This window comes from Macaca fascicularis, chromosome 2, assembly GCF_037993035.2.
Source record: "Macaca fascicularis isolate 582-1 chromosome 2, T2T-MFA8v1.1".
Taxonomy (NCBI): domain Eukaryota; kingdom Metazoa; phylum Chordata; class Mammalia; order Primates; family Cercopithecidae; genus Macaca; species Macaca fascicularis.
In genome coordinates, this window is record NC_088376.1 from 154,839,543 (window position 1) to 154,859,509 (window position 19,967).

The 19,967-nt window shown below is 49.9% G+C and overlaps 2 long non-coding RNA genes across 2 annotated transcripts; both read left to right on the forward strand.

The window, feature by feature from the left end:
• The first annotated feature begins 537 nt into the window (after positions 1-537).
• Positions 538-3,707, forward strand: LOC135969384 (uncharacterized). Its single transcript, XR_010584613.2, has 2 exons — positions 538-754; positions 2,054-3,707. It is a non-coding gene; the product is annotated as an uncharacterized lncRNA (long non-coding RNA).
• Positions 3,708-17,012: 13,305 nt separating this feature from the next.
• Positions 17,013-18,860, forward strand: LOC141409713 (uncharacterized). The gene is made up of 2 exons (XR_012431571.1): positions 17,013-17,147; positions 18,664-18,860. It is a non-coding gene; the product is annotated as an uncharacterized lncRNA (long non-coding RNA).
• Positions 18,861-19,967: the final 1,107 nt, after the last annotated feature.

The following is a 19,967-nucleotide window of genomic DNA, read 5'->3' on the forward strand; positions in this document are numbered from 1 at the left end:
ATCCTCCCCTTCCTTCTCATGCCCAGGGTTCTGCACCTTGATTTATTTTCATGGAACAGTGTTTCTTGGAGACCCATTGGTAAGAGTTTCTTCCCTCTTTTTAATTTAATTTTTTTTGAGACGGAGTCTCGCTCTGTCGCCTAGGATGGAGTGCAGTAGGGCAATCTCGGCTTGTTGAAATCTCCTCCCAGGTTCAAGCGATTCTCCTGCCTCAGCCTCCTGAGTAGCTGGGACTATGGCGTGCGCCACTGCACTGGTTCATTTTTGTATTTTTAGTAGAGATGGGGTTTTACCGTGGCTGCCAGGCTGGTCTCGAACTCCTGACCTCAAGTAATCCACCTGTCTCAGCCTCCCAAAGTGCTGGGATTACAGGCATGAGCCACCATGCCCAGCTTCCTCCGTCTTTTTCTTTTTTTTTTCACAGCTGTGTATGTTCCATTGTAAGTGTGTATCATAGATTATTTAAGCAGTCCTTCATTTATGCACATTTGGGCTGATTCCAGTTTTTTTTTTTTTTTTTAATTGTGTGTGCTCCAGGAGACAGACTCTTTCATGGTGGAATTCCAGACACGGACGAAGTATTTGGGATCAGGGGCTTCTGGGTGCTCTTAGGAGCACCTGTGTCCACCTCGAGGTCAGGAGTCCTTAAGACAGAAGGAGCCCTTGCCGGGTTGTCACGGGGCAGACCCCGTGCATGTGTGTGTCAGCGTGCTTCCTTCCCGTGGCGCCACAGGCCTCCTTGTGACATTTGCAGGTTGGTGACTCAGAATGCTGTTCAACATTGATCTCTGCCCTCACTTTTTCCTCTTCTCTTCTCCCTACACCCCTCCACCTGACCAATGGTGCCCAGTTGGACCTCCAGTGAGAATCTCTTGGCTTTAATGAGCTAAAAAGGTGGTCTTGAGCCAGGACAGTTAAAGCTTAGGTTCCTTATTTGGTTTATTTGTAGATAGACGGGGAGCTGAGAAGTCTGGCTAAGGTTTTCACTTTGCGATCTTACAGTCAGGGCACAGTGACAGCTCCTGTTCTTCCAGAACTGCAGTTCTGCTTTGACAGTTGACAAATTTTTGTGAAATTGGCAACATCTCAGGCCGAAAGAGACATTTGTAGGTTGGGCTCCTGCCTGATTTTATGTTTACCTCCTTGATTATTTTTGGTGTGTGGGGTTTGAAAAGGGAAATCAAATGCAAACAATCTCATGGATGTATCCTTAAAACGACTTCTTTTGTCAAGTCAGGAATTTTTTTATTTTTTGAGACGGAGTCTCACTCTGTCGCCCAGGCTGGAGTGCAGTGGCGCTATCTCAGCTCACTGCAACCTCTGTCACCTGGGTTCAAGTGATTCGCCTGCCTCAGCCTCCCCGAGTAGCTGGGATTACAGGCACCTGCCACCACTCCTGGCTAATTTTTGTAGTTTTAGTGGAGATGGGCTTTCACCATATTGGCCAGGCTGGTCTTGAACTCCTGCCCTCGTGATCCACCCGCCTTGGCCTCCCAAAGTGCTGGGTTTACAGGCGTGAGCCACTGTGCCTGGCCAAGTCATGAAATGTTTAAGTGAAGGTTCTCTCTGGAATGTGACTTCCACAGGCTGGGCCCGAGGAATGGCTTAAAGTTGGATTGTAGATTTGAAAGGTCTTGATTTTCCAGCATGTGTGGCACAGGTGAGCACAGTGAAACCCGACATTCCCATTTGACCACTGGCCCTCTTAGGGCCTGACTGTCCCAAGTGTCAGGAACAACGGCATGTCCCACTTAGTGTTCCTTTGAGGGCTGGGCTGTAGGAGCAGCTCAAGAGGGACCCCTAGTGACCGCATGGAGCGCTGTCGCCTCTGCACCCTAGGCCAGGCTGGCTCTAGCATCTGCCTGTCCTGGCAAAGGAAGGTCCTCGGGGCTTGGGCCCACAGGACTTGCCAGCAGTGTCACCCCTGCCTCGGGGACAATGGCTTCACATGGCCTCCTCTTCCTAACGGGGCTCCTTTTCCCAGACAAGCTTTCTGCAACAGCCTCAGCTTCCTACACCCCTAAACGCCCCTTCCTCACACTTTTTTCCTCAGGGGGCCCGACTTTCCCCTCCGCAACTTCTCCGCAGAGGGAGGAGCCTCCACACAGGTTCTGGCCTGGCCTCCTTCCTGAGGCGGTCCGCCTCTTTCCTTCACAGGCCCCGTCTCTCTCCTTGGGGCACAGGACAGTGGAGGCCTGATCCATATTGCATGTGGTGAGTCTCAACTCAAGCCTTCAACATCCTCCTTGAAAGAGGGGGATATCAAGAGAATGAAAACATGGGCCGCAGAATGAGAGGAAATATTTGCAAAAGACATAGCTGATAAAGAACTGTTATCCAAAATATAAAAGAATGCTTAAGACAACAATAAGAAAACAGGTAGGTGCTGTAGCTCACACCTGTAATCCCAGCACTTTGGGAGGCCGAGATGGGAGGAATGCTTGAGCCATGAGTTCAAGACCAGCCTAGGCAACATGGTGAGAACTTGTCTCTACAGAAAATACAGGAATTAACTGGCATAGTAGTGCACACCTGTAGTTCCAGCTACTCAGGAGGCTGAGGTGAGAGGATTGCTTGAGCCTGAGAGATTGAGGCTGCAGTGAGCCATAAGTATACTGCTGCACTCTAGCCTGAGTGACAGAGTGAGACACTGTCTCAAAAAGAAAAAAAGAAAAGAAAAGAAAAAATCCCCAAATATCCAAATTTAAAAATGGGCAAAAGATCTGAACAGACACATCAACAAAGAAGATACACAGATGATGGCTAAGTGCATGTAAAAACATGTTCAACATCATATACCATCAGGGAAATGCAAATTAAGACAACAATTAAATACTACCACACACCTACAAGAATGGCCCAAATCCAGAACATTGACAACACCAAATGCTGGCAAGGATGTGGAGCAACAGGAACTCTCATTCATTGCTGTGGGAATGCAAAATGGCACAGCCACTTCAGAAGACAGTTTGGCAGTTTCTTACAAAACTAAACATACCCTTACCATACAATCCGGCAATCCCACTCTTTGGTATTTACCCAAATGAATTGAAAATTTATGTTCACACACAAACCTGCACACATATGTTTAGAGCAGTTTTATTCATAATGCCAAAACTTGAAAGCAACTAAAATGTCCTTCAGTAGGTGAATGGATAAACTGGAGGTCATCCAGACAATGAAATATCATTCAGTGCTAAAGAGAAATGAGCTCTCTCAACCATGACAAGTCGTAGAGGAAGAATGCCTGTTACTAAGTGAATCTGAAAAGGTTACATACTAGATGATTCCTATTCTGTGACATTCTGGAAAAGGCAAAACTATGGAGACAGGAAAAGGATTAGTGGCTGCCAGGGACTGGAAGGGGATGGTGGGGATAATGGATGAATAGTCAGAACATGGGGGAATTTTTAGGGCAGTGATAACATTCTATGTGATTCTAACAATGGTGGTTATGTGCCATTATACATTTGCCCAACCCCATAGAATGCACAATACCAAGAGTGAGCCCTCATGGGAATGAGGGACACTGGATGGTGATGATGGGTCCAGGCAGGTTCACTGATTGCGCTAAATGTACCACGCCGGTGGGGATGGTGATAGTGTGTGTGTGGGGAGGCTGGGCATGTGTGGGGCAGGGGGCACACAGGAACTCTGTACTTTCTGCTCCATTTTACTACGAAAATAAAACTGCTCTAAAAAATAAAGTTTATTTTAAAAACTGAAAATGAAAATGAAACAAAAGAAACAAAAGGTTGTATTTTGAACATACAAAGAGATTCACTAACAGAGCTGAAAGAAGAGGACATTTCTTATTCAGTGTAAATTCATGCTTCACTACTGTTCTCACTCCTTACAGTGACTCCAGATTAATATATGCACATGTTTATAGATCTTCTAATGATCTGGGTGAGTATAACTACATTGCAGTATTTTTTTTTCTTATAACAGCTTTAAGGTGTTAAACAGAAACACTTAAAACATCCTGTAATTTGGGATTTAAAAAATTTTTAAATATTCTGCTGGGCATGGTGGCTCAAGCCTGTAATCCCAGTACTTTGGGAGGCCGAGGCGGGCAGATCACCTGAGGTTAGGAGTTTGAGACCAGCCTGGCCAACCTGGCGAAACCGCATCTCTACTAAAAATACAAAAATTAACTGGATGCGGTGGTAGGCACCTGTAGTCACAGCTACTTGGGAGGCTGAGGCAGGAGAATCACTTGAACCCTGGAGGTGGAGGTTGCAGTTTGAGTCGAGATTGCGCCATTGCACCCCAGCGTGGGTGACAAGAGCAAAACTTTGTCTCAAAAATTTTTATTTTTTTATTTTTTTTTATTTTTAATATTCTGGTGGCCCCACAAATGGAAGTAGTTATGGCCCCTCTCCAGTGTGAAGAGCCCCACCCTTAATCCCTTTCACAGGCCAGAGATGTCTCACCCCTCAGGCCCTTCTTTACCCTCCAGGCCCTTCTTCACCCCTCACATGGTCTCCTACTCAATCCCAAGGTGGGACTCCTCCTGTTGTTCCCCTTGGTGACACTTCACGTTGCTTCATCTCAACTCAGCTGGCTCTGTTGGCCCTGAGGCCCCCGGCAGAGCTGCAGCCAGTGTGCAGAGCTTCCTCCTCAGGCACTCCAGGAAGCCCTGGAGTTTCTTTCGTGCAGCTTCTCTGTCACACCCTACGACAGCTCACAGGTCTGAGCTCACCAAGCCGGGAAAGACAAATGAGCAGATCTGGGCTATTGCAACTCGAGCACTCCTGATGTCATTGTGAACCTAGGTTTGTGGCATGAGAGAAAGGGGATACACCATGTGAGATGCAAAAGGTTAAATTAAAAATCCCAGGGTAGTGAATGTGATTTTTTTGTTTTTTTTTGACAGTCTCACTCTGTCACCCAGGCTGGAATGCAGTGGCACAATCTCGGCTCACTGTGGCCTCTGCCTCCTGGGTTCAAGCAGTTCTCCTGTCTCAGCCTCCCAAGTAGCTGGGACTACAAGCGTGTGCCACCACACCTGGCTAATTTTTGTATTTTTAGCAGAGACGGGGTTTCGCCATGTTGGCCAGGCTGGTCTCGAATTCCTGACCTCAGGTGGTCTACCCACCTCAGACTCCCAAAGTGCTGGGATTACAGGTGTGAGCCACTGTGCCTGGCTGAACTTGTGTATTTTGTGTTAAGACATTATGCGTATTTTTTCCTGGCTGTTCAATGAGAGGCCTGAAAACAAGGCCAAAGGTAAGCACCCTTATGTTTTGATTATGTTCTCTAAACACCATTCCTCACTGAAAGAAACCAGGGTTGGCAGAGAAATGGCTGACTCCAGGTCTGGGGCAGAAGAGGAACAAGATGAGGACATCTAGTAGTACTAGAAAGCAAGGACAGTATCCAGGTGATATAGGTTGGATGTCTGTCCCTGCCCAAATCTCATGTTGCAATGTAATTCCCAGTGTTGGAGGGGGGGCCTGGAGGGAGGTGTCTGAATCATGAGGCTGGATCCCTCATGAATGGCTTGGGCCATCCTCTTCGTAATAAGTGAGCTCTTCCCCTGAGTTTATACATGATCTGGTTGTTTAAAAGTGTGTAGTACCTCCTCCCCCATTCTCTCTCTTTCTCTCTCTCTTGCTCTCGCTCTTGCTCTCTCTCTTGCCTGCTTTCCTTCTCCTTCCACTATGACTGGAAGGATCCTGAGGCCTCCCGAGAAGCCAAGCAGATGTTGGCACCATGCTTCTTGTATAGAATTGTGAGCCAGTTAAAAACCCTTTTCTTTTCTTTCAATGTATTTGTTGAATACATTTTCTTTTCTTTTCTTTTATTATTATTATTTTTTTGAGACGGAGTTTTACTCTGTCGCCCAGGCTGGAGTGCAGTGGTGAGATCTTGGCTCACTGCAACCTCTACCTTCCAGGTTCAAGCGATTCTCCTGCCTCAGCCTCCCAAGTAGCTGGGATTATAGGCACCCGCCACCATGCCGGGCTGGTTTTTGTATTTTTAGTAGAGACAAGGTTTCACCATGTTGGCCAGGCTGGTCTCGAACTCCTGACTTCAGGTGATCCACCTGGCTCAGCCTCCCAAAGTGCTGAGATTACAGGTGTGAGCCACCATGCCCGGCAAAACCCTTTTCTTAATAAACTACCCAGTCTCAGGTAATTCTTTTTTTTTTTTTTTTTTTGAGATGGATTCTCTCTCTTTTGCCCAGGCTAAAGTGCAGTGGTGTAATCTCGGCTCACTGCAATTTCTGCCTCCCAGGTTCAAATGATTCTCCCTGCCTTGGCCTCCTGAGTAGCTGAGATTACAGGCATGCACCACCATACCCAGTTAATTTTTTGTATTTTTAGTAGACCTGGGGTTTCGCCATGCTGGCTAGGCTGCTCTTGAACTCCTGACCTCAGGTGATCCACCTGCCTCGGCCTCCCAAAGTGCTGCGATTACAGGTGTGAGCCACGGCGTCCAGCCAATTGCTGCTAATATTATAAAAAGAGAGACAGGCAGCCATGGTATGCCTTCCGATGAAAGAATGATTGCCACCTAGACAGAATCTTGCCACAAAAAAAATCAGATCTGACTCTAATCAAGCATCTATAGATCTAACTACCGATTTCAGGAAATACGAAGGAGAAGGAATGTGGGGCCCTGTTACTCTCAGATTTCTGTGTGGGTATGAGTCCCTGGTGGGCTTGCCGGGTGAAGAGTCTGGTCCAGCAGGTCTGGGTGGGGCTTGAGACATTCTGCATTGCTGGCAGGCTCCCTGGGGAGACCATGCTGCTGGCCCACAGACCTACTCGCCCTGAATCATGAGTTGTTAGATGATGCCATCATGGTGCAAATGGCAAAACCACACCAGGATAGACTCTAGGGGATGAACAACATGGTTTTCTTCAAAAAATACATTGAAAGAAAGGAAGGAGACTGGGCACAGTGGCTCATGCCTGTCATCCCATCACTTGTGAGGCTGAGACAGGCAGATCACTTGAGCTCAGTAAGTAGTTCACGACCAGCCTAGGCAACATGGCAAAACCGTGCCTGTTATCTAAGCTACTGGGGAGCCTGAGGCATGAGAATCACTTGAACCTGGGAGGTGGAGGTTGCAGTGAGCCGAGGTCACATCATTGCACTCCAGCCTGGATGACAGAGTGAGACTTTGTCTCAAAAAAAAAAAAAAAAAAAAGAATGAAGGAAAGAAAGGAAGGAGATTAAAACAGTCTTAAGATACTTTAACCAGTTGCAGTGGGGGTCCTTGTTTGAATCATGATTCCAAAAAAAGTGACACAAAAAGTGACCAAAAAAAGTGAGATAATTGGAAATTTGAATACTGACCAGGTTAGTTAGCTAGGGCAAGGTACCATGAACTGCGTGGCTTGGAATAACAAAAATTTATTTTCTCCCTGTTCTGGGGGCCAGAAGTTAGATATCAGCTGTTGGCAGGGCCACACTTCCTCAGAAGACGCTTGGGAAGGTCCCTCCTTGCCTCCCCAGCTTCTGGTGGCCGCAGACGTCCCCTAGCATGTGGCAGCATCGCTTCTCATGTCACTTTGCTAGTCTTCCCTCTGTGCGTGTCTGTTTCTGTCTAAATTTCTCTTTTTGATAAGGACATTAATCATATTGCATCAGGGCCCACCCTAATGACCTCATTTAAACTTGATTACCTCTGTACAGACCCTTTCTCCAAATAAGGTCACATTCTGAGGTCCGGGGAGTGGGACTGCAGCATCGCTTTCTGGTGGGGGGTGGGGGGTGGGGAGTGTGGGGGACACAATTTAACCCATTACACCAGATTTCTGAGACTGTCAAGGAGATAGCACTAATTTTCTAAGGTGTCATAATGGCATTATGGTTATGTTTAAAAAGTGTCTTTTTTCTTTTAGATAAACATCCAAAAAACTTACAAATGAAATGTTATGATATATGCAGTTTGCTGTAGAATGATACGGGGGCGGCAAATGTGCAGCAGTAATAGATGAAGTGACCCTGCCTCGTGCCCGTAATTGTTGAACCCAGGGGAACCTGGTATATGGGGTCAGTATATTATTCTGTTTACTTTTATAAAAGTTTGATGTTTTTTCTAAAGAAGGTTAAAAAAAAAAAGAAAAAATGAACAGCAAACAACAAAAATAAGAAACTTTCCACATAACTGACTTGGCCTCTCCCTTGACCCCCTTGTACCCCTGGAGAGGGTCCCCACGGGCCTCCCCTTTGCACAGCAGCCTGGCTGGGGCTTCCCTCCTAAGTCCCCCACCCCAGGCTTCCTTGTGCCCAGAAACTTCCCCTGCGCCCCGTTGCCACCAGAACTCCCTCCACGTGGTGTCCCCGCTCCCAGCCCACTCTCTCCTGCACAGGAAGAGCCAGCGCAGTCTTTGCCCTCATGGGGGCAGCCACCGCTCAGGGAAGAGATGCCCAGCCCCAGCACAGCAGCAGGCTGGAGCTCTGCCCCGGTGGGTACTGCCGTGAGCCACTCTGCTATGTCCTTGGCCAGCCTCATGGCCTTTGAAGGGACAGTGACTGGGATGTGCTTCTCTTGAGAGGGAAAATTCAGCCTGACTCCACTTTGGTCAGCTCTCCTCTCCTGGCTCTTCGAGGGGCTCTGGGCCAGGCCTCTGAGGCACGGCATTAAGGCCCAGAGATCCCCTGGGAGGAAGGCCCCATCAGCAGAGGGAAGGAGACTACCAGCCGAGTGCCCCCTAAGAACCCCTGTGATCTCTGTCCAAGGGCTCTTCCCCCCAGGGGGAGAGAGCCTTCTAGAACCATACACAATGAGGACAAGACAAACAGCCTTGTGACCAATGATGGGAGCTTGCAAGCGTTTACACTGCATAGATCAACACCTTTAAGAGAAAAACTTAACAATGAAGCAAGTCTTTGGTAAAATGTTCCCCTGACCTCTTTCGGGCCACACACGGCATCTCCTAGGCCTTTCTCCAAGGGCATCCTCCAAGGCTGACCCCTTCCCCACCATGATCCTACAGGGCTGGAAGGGTGGAGGGGAAGAAGTGTGGGGAAAAAGGATATAGCAAGGGTCTCATGCACTCCATCCATCGATGTGAATACCCCCACCTCCCTGTCCTCCATAAATAGGAAACCGTCCAGGCAGATGTTTTTTCTGCAAGTGTAGACTGCGAACTGCATGCTGCGGCCTGAAGAATCCCACCAGCTAGTGACGCCCCGAGCACACCCTGTTCTCTCACCAGGGGTTACCACTCTGTCTACACCCTGGAATCACCTCAGAGAGTTTCCAAATGCCCCTCCCCAGCCAGAGGAGATCAGAATCACTTTCTAGTTTCCCCAGGTGACAGCAAGTTGCGGCCAGGGTGGGCAATCAGGAAGGTCTCTGCCCAGCGTGAGATGAGGTGCCAGAAAGTGATGGAAGGCAGGTGCCAAGGCACGTTTCCGGTGGATGGAGACTAGTAATAAAATGACAGGGCCAACGTTGGGGTAAAGGATCTTGGATTGGGGGAGGATGAAACCAGGGTGGAGAACTTGAATAATGGATGACATTCAAAAAGCACCCACTCTGCAGGGGCCTCTTTCAGGCCGCTCTTTGTTGGTGTGACTTCGGCTCCAAAATGGCCCAGGTGAGAGACACAGGGATGCGGAGGCCACTGCAACCTGCAAGGTGGGCGTTTCCAGGCAGAGGAAGCAAGAACAGTTAGTGGGTGGGCCAACAAGGACCTTGCATCCTGTCTCAGCGTCTGTGGACTTTGCCTCATTTATGAATTTTAAGCAGGATCAGACTTGTGCTTTAAAAAAATTGCTGCCATCTGAAGCGGGGATGGGTTGGGGAGAGACTGGAGTCAGGAAAACCATGTGAGGAGGCTGTTGCCTTGTCAGGAAATAACACCAGCATGCACTGCAGCAGGGGCTGGAGGTTTGGCACGGAGTGGCTAAGGTGGGGAGTGTGGATGGGATGCAGAGATGGGGAGATCCCCCTTCCCGGGAAGGCATCTGGATGTCCCCACAGCTCTACAGCTCTGGCAAGGAAGGTCAGCCCCTTTTTCTGAGATGGTCCTCGCTCCCAGCCTCTTTCTTCAAGGCTCGGTGCCGCCATGCTGCTTGCCACCATTCATGCTGGTGGAGGAGGCTGCTTGTGGGTTGCTCTGAATATGTCAGCTCTTCCTAGGGGAGGTGAGAAACCTCCCGCACACAGGCTATGTTGCCGCCACTTTGTGTCACCAGAAACCACATCAGAAAATTCCCAAGATTTGATCAACATCAAATTGATAACACTTTGACCTGCAATCTGCCTTGGTATGTAAATATATCTGTTCTTTCAGATCAGATCGACAGGCTTCTATTTCTCCTGCACAATCACATTGGTTTGATTTGCTGTTTCAGAAACCATGTTCTTTACACCTGAGCCCCACACATCTAGTAATCCCTGTGCTTAAGAGAGAAAGCAAGAGTCCGGAGACATGAGTAAAGCCCAGATGGCCAAAGCCAGGATTCCTCTTAGGCAGGGAACCCCCATTACTCAAGAAACCACCTTCCTGAAGTATGCTGGAAGGGGATGAGTTGTGGTTTGGAAGGAGACGGGAAAACAGAGCTGAGCTGTCACGTGAAGAAATAAGCTGTGATTTGATGGCAGGGCGCCGTGGCTCACACTTGTAATCCCAGCTGCTTGGGAGGCTGAGGCAGGCGGATCGCTTGAGCCCAGGAGTTCAAGACCAGCCTGGGCAACAGGGCAAAACCCCATCTCTACAAAAAACACAAAAATTAGCCAGGTGTGGTGGTGCGCGCCTGTAATCCCATCTGCTCAGGACGCTGAAGCAGGAGTATTGCTTGAGCCCGGGAGGCGGAGGTTGCAGTGAACTGAGATCGTGCCACTGAACTCCAGCCTGGGCAACAGAGTAAGTCTCTGTCTTTAAAAAAAAAATAGTAAAAAACAAAGAAGCTGTGATTTGGTAAGGCAGAGAGCTGAAGAGAGGGGGAGACGAGGGAGGAAGGGGGCGCCAGGCCATGGAAAAGGGAGCCACGAAGGAATCTTGGTGATGGGGTTATTGCTGGGCTCCTAATTACTTTTGTGAAAAGAAAATAAAAACTTGGAATCCCAATTCTCTCCGCCAAAAGAAAAAAAATTAAGCTGAAAGCTGAGTTATGCAAGAAGCTGCCTTTCCTTTTGTTCCTAAGCAGATAGTGACAGATAAAAAGTTGAAGATCTCCACAGGTAGCTCCTCTCCATTCACCTTATCTTATAGTGAGCACCAGGCCAATTCGTTATTGACTATGTCCCTAAATGCTTCTTTTCTCTTGCAACATTTGGACCCAGTAAAGAGACCACACCTTCCCTCTGTCCCCTCCAGCCGGCTTTTCCTCTTTAAATATTGAAGCCCTCAAAATCATCTTTGGAAAAAGGCACAGATTTGTCTCCCTGGCACACATCCTTAACCCTGGCAAAATAAACTTCTAAACTGATTGAGACCTGACCCGGATCCTTTCTGGTTTACACTTTATAAATCCTTGTGAGTTAGGGTGTTCCTATTTGATGAAGGTTTACACTGCTGTCATTAAAGTGCCCCAAATCAGCAGTAAAATCCACTCAGGTGTCTTAGGTGAACCATCTTGGGAGCACAGGGTGGATTAAGGAGAAGTGGTGCAGTTCTACCTTCACGTTGGTGCAGAGACGAAGGACATGGTGGATGAGCAAGAACGTGGGTCCAGACGGAGTCACAGGTGATCAGAAGAGCAGCCACCAGGGCACCAGGAGAAATCTTGGAGAGAACCCTGGACAGGATGAAGGCTCGGTGGCATGGCCCAATATTGAGCTTCCAAGGTCAGGGCGATCCCAAGGAACACCTGGGTTTTATGTAGATATATGCAGAAGCCACCACATACACCTGCTGACCAGGATAAAACTACCCTGTTTCAAGGTACATATTAAATAAACTCAGCTCAAAGATAATTTCTGTAGTAGGACTCAGGACTTTCTTTTTGGTTTTAAGAGACTGACTCAACCCAAACTGACATAAGGAGGGAAAAATAATTTATTGGTTCTTTCATTTAGAAAGTCAGGGGTAGGCCGGGCGCGGTGGCTCAAGCCTGTAATCCCAGCACTTTGGGAGGCCGAGACGGGCGGATCACGAGGTCAGGAGATCGAGACCATCCTGGCTAACATGGTGAAACCCCGTCTCTACTAAAAAATACAAAAAAACTAGCCAGGCGAGGTGGCGGGCGCCTGTAGTCCCAGCTACTCGGGAGGCTGAGGCAGGAGAATGGCGTAAACCCAGGAGGTGGAGCTTGCAGTGAGCTGACATCCGGCCACTGCACTCCAGCCTGGGAGACAGAGCGAAACTCCACCTCAAAAAAAAAAAAAAAAAAAAAAAGAAAGTCAGGGGTAGTTGCAGGTATGGCAGACTTAGGGGCTCATTGGGTCAGCAGGACTCCATGTTTCTCAGATCTGGGCTTCCTTCTGAATTCTTTCCTGTTGGCTCCATTTTTAGGCAGCCTGTCCCCTCCTAGTGGCAGGTAGTGATAATGAAATGCAGAATTTTGATGTGTCCAGAGGAAATTAAGCCACACATATGCACACACTTGCATGTGCATGCGTGCCCACACACACACACACACACACATACAGAAATATTGCTGAATAATGCCAACAGAAACTTGTTCACAGGGTGTAACTGGAGAGAGTTTCCAGGAACAGAAATGGGGCCTGCCTTTGGAGAGAGTTCTCTTGTTTTAAGAGAAGACAAAAACTGGCAGTAGACTCGAAACAAGAGGAAATGTAAGCAGGTGGGAGGTCCTTTGGGTCAGAGTCTTCCTGGTCTAAGTCTGGCAGGACAACCTGCTTGCTTCCCAGCCTCCCTTGCAGCTAGGTTGGTCATGTGACCCTGTTCTGGCCAATGAGGCACAAGCAGAAGCCAACTTGGACGAATCCAGGCAGACTTTTTGCTGTCCTTGGAAAGGAGGACAGTAGCTGAGGCCTGGGCCGAACCTTCCCCTCTTGTCCTTGAGCACTTGGGCTAGGTTCACCAATGCTGCTTCTCTCCTCCTGGACCAAAGCCATGCCACAGAGTCCCAGCTTAGGAAAAGGTTTAGTTCTTGCTAAACCATGCCTATCTATCATCTATCTATCTATCTATCTATCTATCTATCTATCTATCTATCTATCGAGTTAGAGATGTAGATATATAATAGATATACACAACATATACATATATACACACATATATTCATGTATTCTTAATTCTTAATTGATGTGGTTTAGCAAGAACTAAACCTATATATGCAACTCTCTCTCTCATATGTATATATATGCAACACACACACACACACACACACACACACATATATATATATATATGCAGAGAGAGAAAGTCTTGCTCTGTTGCTCAGGCTGGAGGGCAGTGGTGCCATCATAGCTCACTGCAGCCTCAAACTCCTGGGCTTAAGCAATCCTCTTTTTTTTTTTGAGATGGAGTTTTGCCCTTGTTGCCCAGGCTGGAGTCCAATGGCATGATCTCGGCTCACTGCAACCTCCACCTCCTGGGTTCAAGCGATTCTCCTGCCTCAGACTCTCGAGTAGCTGGGATTACAGGCACCCGCCACCATGCCCAGCTAATTTTTGTATTTCTAGTAGAGACGGGATTTTACCATGTTGGCCAGGCTGATCTCAAACTCCTGACTTCAGGTGATTCACCTGCCTTGGCCTCCCAAAGTGTTGGAATTACAGGCGTAAGCCACCGTGCCTGGCGTCAAGCAATCCTCTTGCTCAGCCTCCCAAAGCACTGAGATTAGAGGTGTGATCCACCACAGCCAGCCAAGAATATATATATATTCTTCAATTACAAAAGCAATATGTACTCAATGTAAAAAGTTAAAATAATACCAAAGTATGTATAATAAGTGCAGTTCCCTCACCTCCCCTTGTCTCCCTAAATCCTGACATAGCCACAGTTCATGCAGAGGTAGCCACTCTTCATGGTTTTGGGAGAATCCTCCAGACCTTTCCCTGTGCTATATACAAACATATATATATATATATATATATATCCACATATGTATATATGCATATGTACGTGCCATCCTGCAGCTTTCCCCACTGAAGTCCGTGATGTCCACCCACATGAACGTATCTAGATCGGCCTCATTCTTTTGTGTGGCTCCAGATGGCCCCATGCTGGGTAGGTATTCCTCTGTGAGTGGACACTGAGGTCATAATTTCTTACACGAGAATACTAGTATTTGTAACTTCATTGTCTGATTTTTCCAAGAAAAAAGAAGCCACTGTGATTGTTCTCATCAATGACATGTAGTGCATGGCCGCTGTGTACAGGACACTGTAGTTTACTTAGGGGTGTGGGACAGAACGGGATGGGATGCCCACTCCTGAGGGCCTGGCTGAGTGGTGGGGAGAAGTATGTCAAAAGGTAAGGTCACTGCCTGAGGACTGAGTGAGGTTGCCTGGGAGGAGAGGTGTTTGCTGGGGTGGGCCTCACGGCAGGAGAGGCCTTCAGTGTTGGCTCTGGAACCCTGGGGAGGAGTCCGTGGAGGGAGGGGTGGTGGGGTGGGGGTGCCCTGGGCCGGGGAACAGGGTGGCCAGAGATGCCCAGGCAGGAAGAATGAGCAGACCTGCTCTTCAGGTGTACCTAGGAAGCACCGTTTTTTCTGACAACGGTGAAATTAAGGTGCCAGAATTCATTATCTGGCCTTTCTCCGTGCTGCGAGGCCCATGCTTGCTTGTGTGATGGCATTCTCTCTCTCTCTCTCTCTCTCTCTCTCTCTCTTTTTTTAAATAAAAATAACTATGAAGGGTTCAAGGCGCCTTTCTTTCACGACATCCCAGCTCTTAGGTCCCAGCGGTGCATCGGTGGCAAAGAATGTCCCCTGTCACCACGGCTGCTTGCCTTTATTTGAAGTGTCTGGCAGAGCTATCTCCCTGTGACATGCTTCTTTCAGAGCGAATTATTCATCCCCCTGCGGCCCCCACCTCTCCCGGCCTTGGGCTCTGTTCATCCCCGCAGGTGTGAAGACAGGCCCGGCCTTTGTGTGTGAGGAGCTTGCCCCCTCCTTGGCTCCCCTCTTGGATCCCCTCCAGGCCTGTCAAGGCTTTCCTCGCTTGCTCCGGGCCCTGCGGTGTGTGCGGGGCTGATGTCTCCTGTCATCCAGGGAGGGCTGCGCAGCCTCCAGCCCTCCTCTAATCTCCCCCTCTACAAAGGGCAGCCCTGTCACTCAGGGGGACAGCGGGGAACCTGGATCCGGGGCCACACAGTGAAGCATCCACCCTGCCTGAGTAGGAGGAAGCAGCCTAGCAGAGGTGGCTGTTGAGGCAGAGGGCAGGTGGGCAAGGGCCTGGGTAGAGAGAGTGAGAGCTCAGCTATCTTAAGCCACTGAAGTCAGGTAGCCAAGCTTATTTTAGTGGAGTACGCAAGTGGCAAGGGCCAGGCACAGTGGCTCACATCTGTAATCCCAGCACTTTGGGAAGCTGAGGCGGGAGGATGGCTTGAGGCCAGAATTTCAAGACTAGCCTGGGGAACATGGCGAGACTCTGTCTCTACAAAAAATAAAAAAAACAAGCCAGATGTGGTGGCGCCCACCTATAGCCCCAGCTGCTCAGGAGGCTGAGGTGGGAGGATCACTTGAGGCCAGGAGGTGGAAGCTGCAGTGAGCTATGATTGCACCTCTGCACTCCAGTCTGGGTGACAGAGTGAGACCCTGTCTCCAGCAAACAAATAAATAAAACAAATGGCACAGAGCAAGCTGGCCAATCCTGGTAGTGCTGGCTAATGGTTAGTGCAGAGGGGGCAGTCTCAGTGGCTGTCTTGGGGCCATCCTACGAAAATGAAGGAGGCACCTACAGAAATAGGGTCAGCTTCCCCATCCTCCACCAGACTCCAGAATTCTTCCTCGGCCTCCTGCATCAGTAGTGATGAAAAACTGATGCAGTGAGGTGGGGTGGAGTGAGCAAGCCAAGACCAGCCTGGTGCCCAGGGCCAGAAGCCTGCTCTTTTGAGCCTCTGTCCCCTGTGTGTCCACAGGAAGCACAGTGCCTGCTGCCCGGGGGTGCTAAAGACACAGGATGGGTCCCGGTGGTGGAGGTGCCCGGGCAGCACCTGCATACAGCAGGTGTTCACTGTTGGTGTTGGCATGGTGGCACAGAGCAGAGGCAAAGCAATGTGCTGCCTGCAGACAGGCTTTTGTGACCTACCCCGTGTCTAGAAATGTATCTTCTGAGTTACTAACAAGGAAAAATGTGGCCACGCAGGGCCCACCTTACTTCAAGGCAATAGCAGGCTGGGTAGAGCAGCGCTGCCCCTGGAGATGGCACAGGGTCCCCTCTGCCTGCACCCCAGGGTTCTCCTCCACCTCCCACCGCTCCCCCTCTGTACACCGGCTGGTGGCACTCGGTCACATGCTTTTGCTGGCTTCTGAGACATTGGAGGTTGAGAGCTCTGGGACCTGGAGCAGACTTGGGTTTGCATCCCACTACTTCATTCGCGACCTGTGTAGCCAGCCTTGCTGAGCCTCAGTGACTTCTTCTGTAAAATGGGACTCACGATCCTCACCAAATGAAAAGAGCAAGCATACATCACCTGCCCTTGAACCTGAAACAGAGAGCGGATTCCCAACCACAGAGAAGACACTGTGGCTGCCTTGCCATGGCTCACCGCTGATAGCACAGTGTGCACCCCACAGGGCTCAGCTTCCCACGGGTGGGCAGTGTGACCCAGGCAAGCAGGCAGGGCTGCCAGGGCCTCGGCCAGCAGGGAGCTGGCCCAGCAGGGAGCAGGCAGGAGCTGTGGCCAAGGGTCTCTGGAGGAGGCTGCGTCTCTGCAGAGGGGACCCCTCCTGAAACACCCTCCAAGCTGGAAGCTGGCCCCTCAGAGGGGAAAACAGGTGCTGCGGGCGACTCTGAGCTCCCCACTGTAAATTAATCCACCCGAGCAATTGGGAACAGAAAGTGCTTCCTGTCCCGGCCTGAGACAATGGACAATAAACGCAGCCAGCCTGCTGGGCCCCGGCCCCTGACCCCAAGGCTTCAGGAAGAGGCTCCCACACACACACACCTGCGGTGTGCGAAGCTCGCATTGTTCTGGGCTCACAGCCCGAGCAGGGGCCCTTGCTCTCAGGAGCCTCCAGCTCTTTCTGGACCTGAGCCCCGGGAGCCTTCCCTACGCCCAGATGTGCTTCCTGTGGAAGGAGACCCACAGATGACACAGGTGAGCAAGCGTCCTTGGGTTCGGGTTCGTTTAATGCATATTCTTGAAGCCCCTACCACGCACGGAGCCTGCACACCAGCGGCACATTACAAAGCCTTTCCAGAAAGGCTGTGGTCTCACACCGAGCACCAGACAGTGCCCGGACCTGCCCCTCTCCACCGAGCACACAGACAGGGCCACATACATCCTGCTGGGGAAGGCCCAGTTGAGGCGGCTCCTTGGAGTGAAAGGCCCTGAGATACCAGAGGCTCCTGGGACGTGAGGCTCCTTCTGAATTTCTGAGGCTGATAACCGAATACTCTTGACTTGAGTAGATGATGAGCTTGTGGAACATGGTATGCATGTGCACTCCACCATGAAGTTAGTAATCATTCTTGCTTGCTGGGGCCATGTGTGTGTCCACATTTTGTCTTTTAATTTTTTTTTTTTGAGACGGAGTCTTACTCTGTTGCCCAGGCTGGGGTGCAGTGGCGTGATCTTGGCTCACTGCAACCTCTGCCTTCCGGGTTCAAGCAATTCTCCTGCCTCAGCCTCCTGAGTAGCTGGGATTACAGGCATGCGCCTCCACGCCTGGCTAATTTTTGTATTTTTAGTAGAGACGGGGTTTCACCATGTTGGCCAGGCTGGTGTCGAACTACTGACCTCATGATTAGCTCGCCTCGGCCTCCTAAAGTGCTGGGATTACAGGTGTGAGCCACTGCACCTAGCCTCTCGTCTTTTAATTAATTTTTTGAGTTGGGGTCTCACTCTGCCACTCCGGTTGGAGTGCAGTGGTGCTGTCATAGCTCACTGCAGCCTCAACCTCCTGGGCTAAAGCAATCCTCCCACCTCAGCCTCCCAAGTAACTGGGACTACAGGCATGCACCGCTATTCCTGGCTAGGTTTTAAAAACTTTTGTAGAGATGGGGTCTTGGTATATTGCCCAGGCTGGTCTGAAACTCCTGGGCTCAAGCGATCCTCGTACCTCAGCCTCCCAAAGTGCTGGGATTACAGGCATGAGCCACCATACCCGCCTCAATGTCTTTTAATGTCATTAAAAGACACTCATTTTGTCTTTTTTTTTGAGATGGAGTCTTGCTCTGTTGCCCAGGCTGGAGTGCAGTGGCGTGATCTTGGTTCACTGCAAGCTCTGCCTCCCGGGTTCACGCCATTCTCCTGCCTCAGCCTCCTGAGTAGCTGGGACTACAGGCACCCCCCACCATGCCCATCTAATTTTGTTTTTGTATTTTTTAGTAGAGACAGGGTTTCACCGTGTGAGCTAGGATGGTCTCGATCTCCTGACCTCATGATCTTCCCGCCTCGGCCTCCCAAAGTGCTGGGATTACAGGCGTGAGCCACCGCCCCCAGCCTCATTTTGTCTTTTAATGATTAATGGACTAGCACAGTCTTAGAGAAGGAAAGAGCAGAGGTTCTATGTCCAGTCAGTGGGGAACTGGGAGATTCATTCAGAAAGGCTTTGGGCAGGAACCGGGTCCGGGTCACTCTTTAAAAGGGTGGATCTCCCATTTTCCTGCAGAAAATCTGAGCAGCAGGTGAATCCGAAGGACTGCCCGGAACCCCAGAGCATGGCAGTGGGTGAGCAGACCTCCCTGTCCTGGGCATCCCTGTGGCCATGGAGCTCCTGGGTGAGCAGCTGCTCTGAAACAAGTCTGGTGAAGAACACAGCAGGACTCCTGAACATCCTTCATTAAAATAAACATTTATCTATGGAAACCAGAACTGTCCTTGGCGCGTGGCTCGTGGACGTGCTGGGCAGCTGGGTGGGGAGGGTGCACGGGTGGAGCTTCAGCTCGGTTTCTTTCTCTGGGTGGTGTCCCCACTGCCGGGCTTCTCCCGCTCTCAGCTCTCTGGGGAGGTCCCCTGTGAAGGGCCTGTCTTTCCTGTCCCCTCCCTCGGATCATTAATGAACCACTCTCTCTCTCTTTTTCCTTTTCAGCGATTGGGCTGTTGGAATCAAAGAGGCCCTCCGGTGACTCAGGCGTTTCCCATTGCCCTATTCTAGCATCCTCTACTCTTAGCACTGAGAGTTTTTCACGTCCTATTTGGAACTGATAGGAAACCCTTTCATTGTTTCGCTACATGGATATTAGCACTGATGAAGGAAGCGCTCCATCAGATAGTCGTCCGCTGCAGTGAGCTGGTTTCCAGCACGAGCCTGCCTAGACTCAGCGTCTCCCGCCTCCAGGGACCCCCAGAATCTCAGCCCCTAGGAACCCTGGGCCAGGGTGGACGGAGGCTTCTAGGTATTGTGGGGTCTCTGGCACCAGAGACACTCAGGGGTCTGGGGACCGAGTTTGGCCCCTGTACCCACCCACTACCATTTGACATGGTGAGACAGAGATGACGAGCTCAGGCAGGGATGGCTTCTACAGTGCCCATAATGTGCCAGGACTCTGCTCTGCCACTGTGGACCTTTCCTCACCCCTCGCTCCCAGGCATCAAGCTGTGGTTTCCAGTTGTGCTCCTTGAAGCCCTCGGGCTCCCTGGTGACAGTCACAGAGCCTCTGAGCAACTTCCCTTTCAGCTATTTTCCATGACCTATTCCTGGGTAAGGCTTCATTTGAACGAAGGGTTCTGCTGCTAAAAAAAAAAAAAAAAAAAAAAAAAAAGTTGGAAAAGCCATCACCTGATCACAACTTTCTAAGGTAGATATTTTGTTTTGCAATGAGATATTTGCAGTGGTTTCACTAAAGCCTGATCTTCCCACCCGACTGTTTGCCTGTGAGGATGAGGACGTGTCTATCACAATCAGTATGCCCTGAATGAACCAGCGTCACCCTCCTCCCCCTAGTGAGAGATAAGGACCTCAGGCTCAGAGAG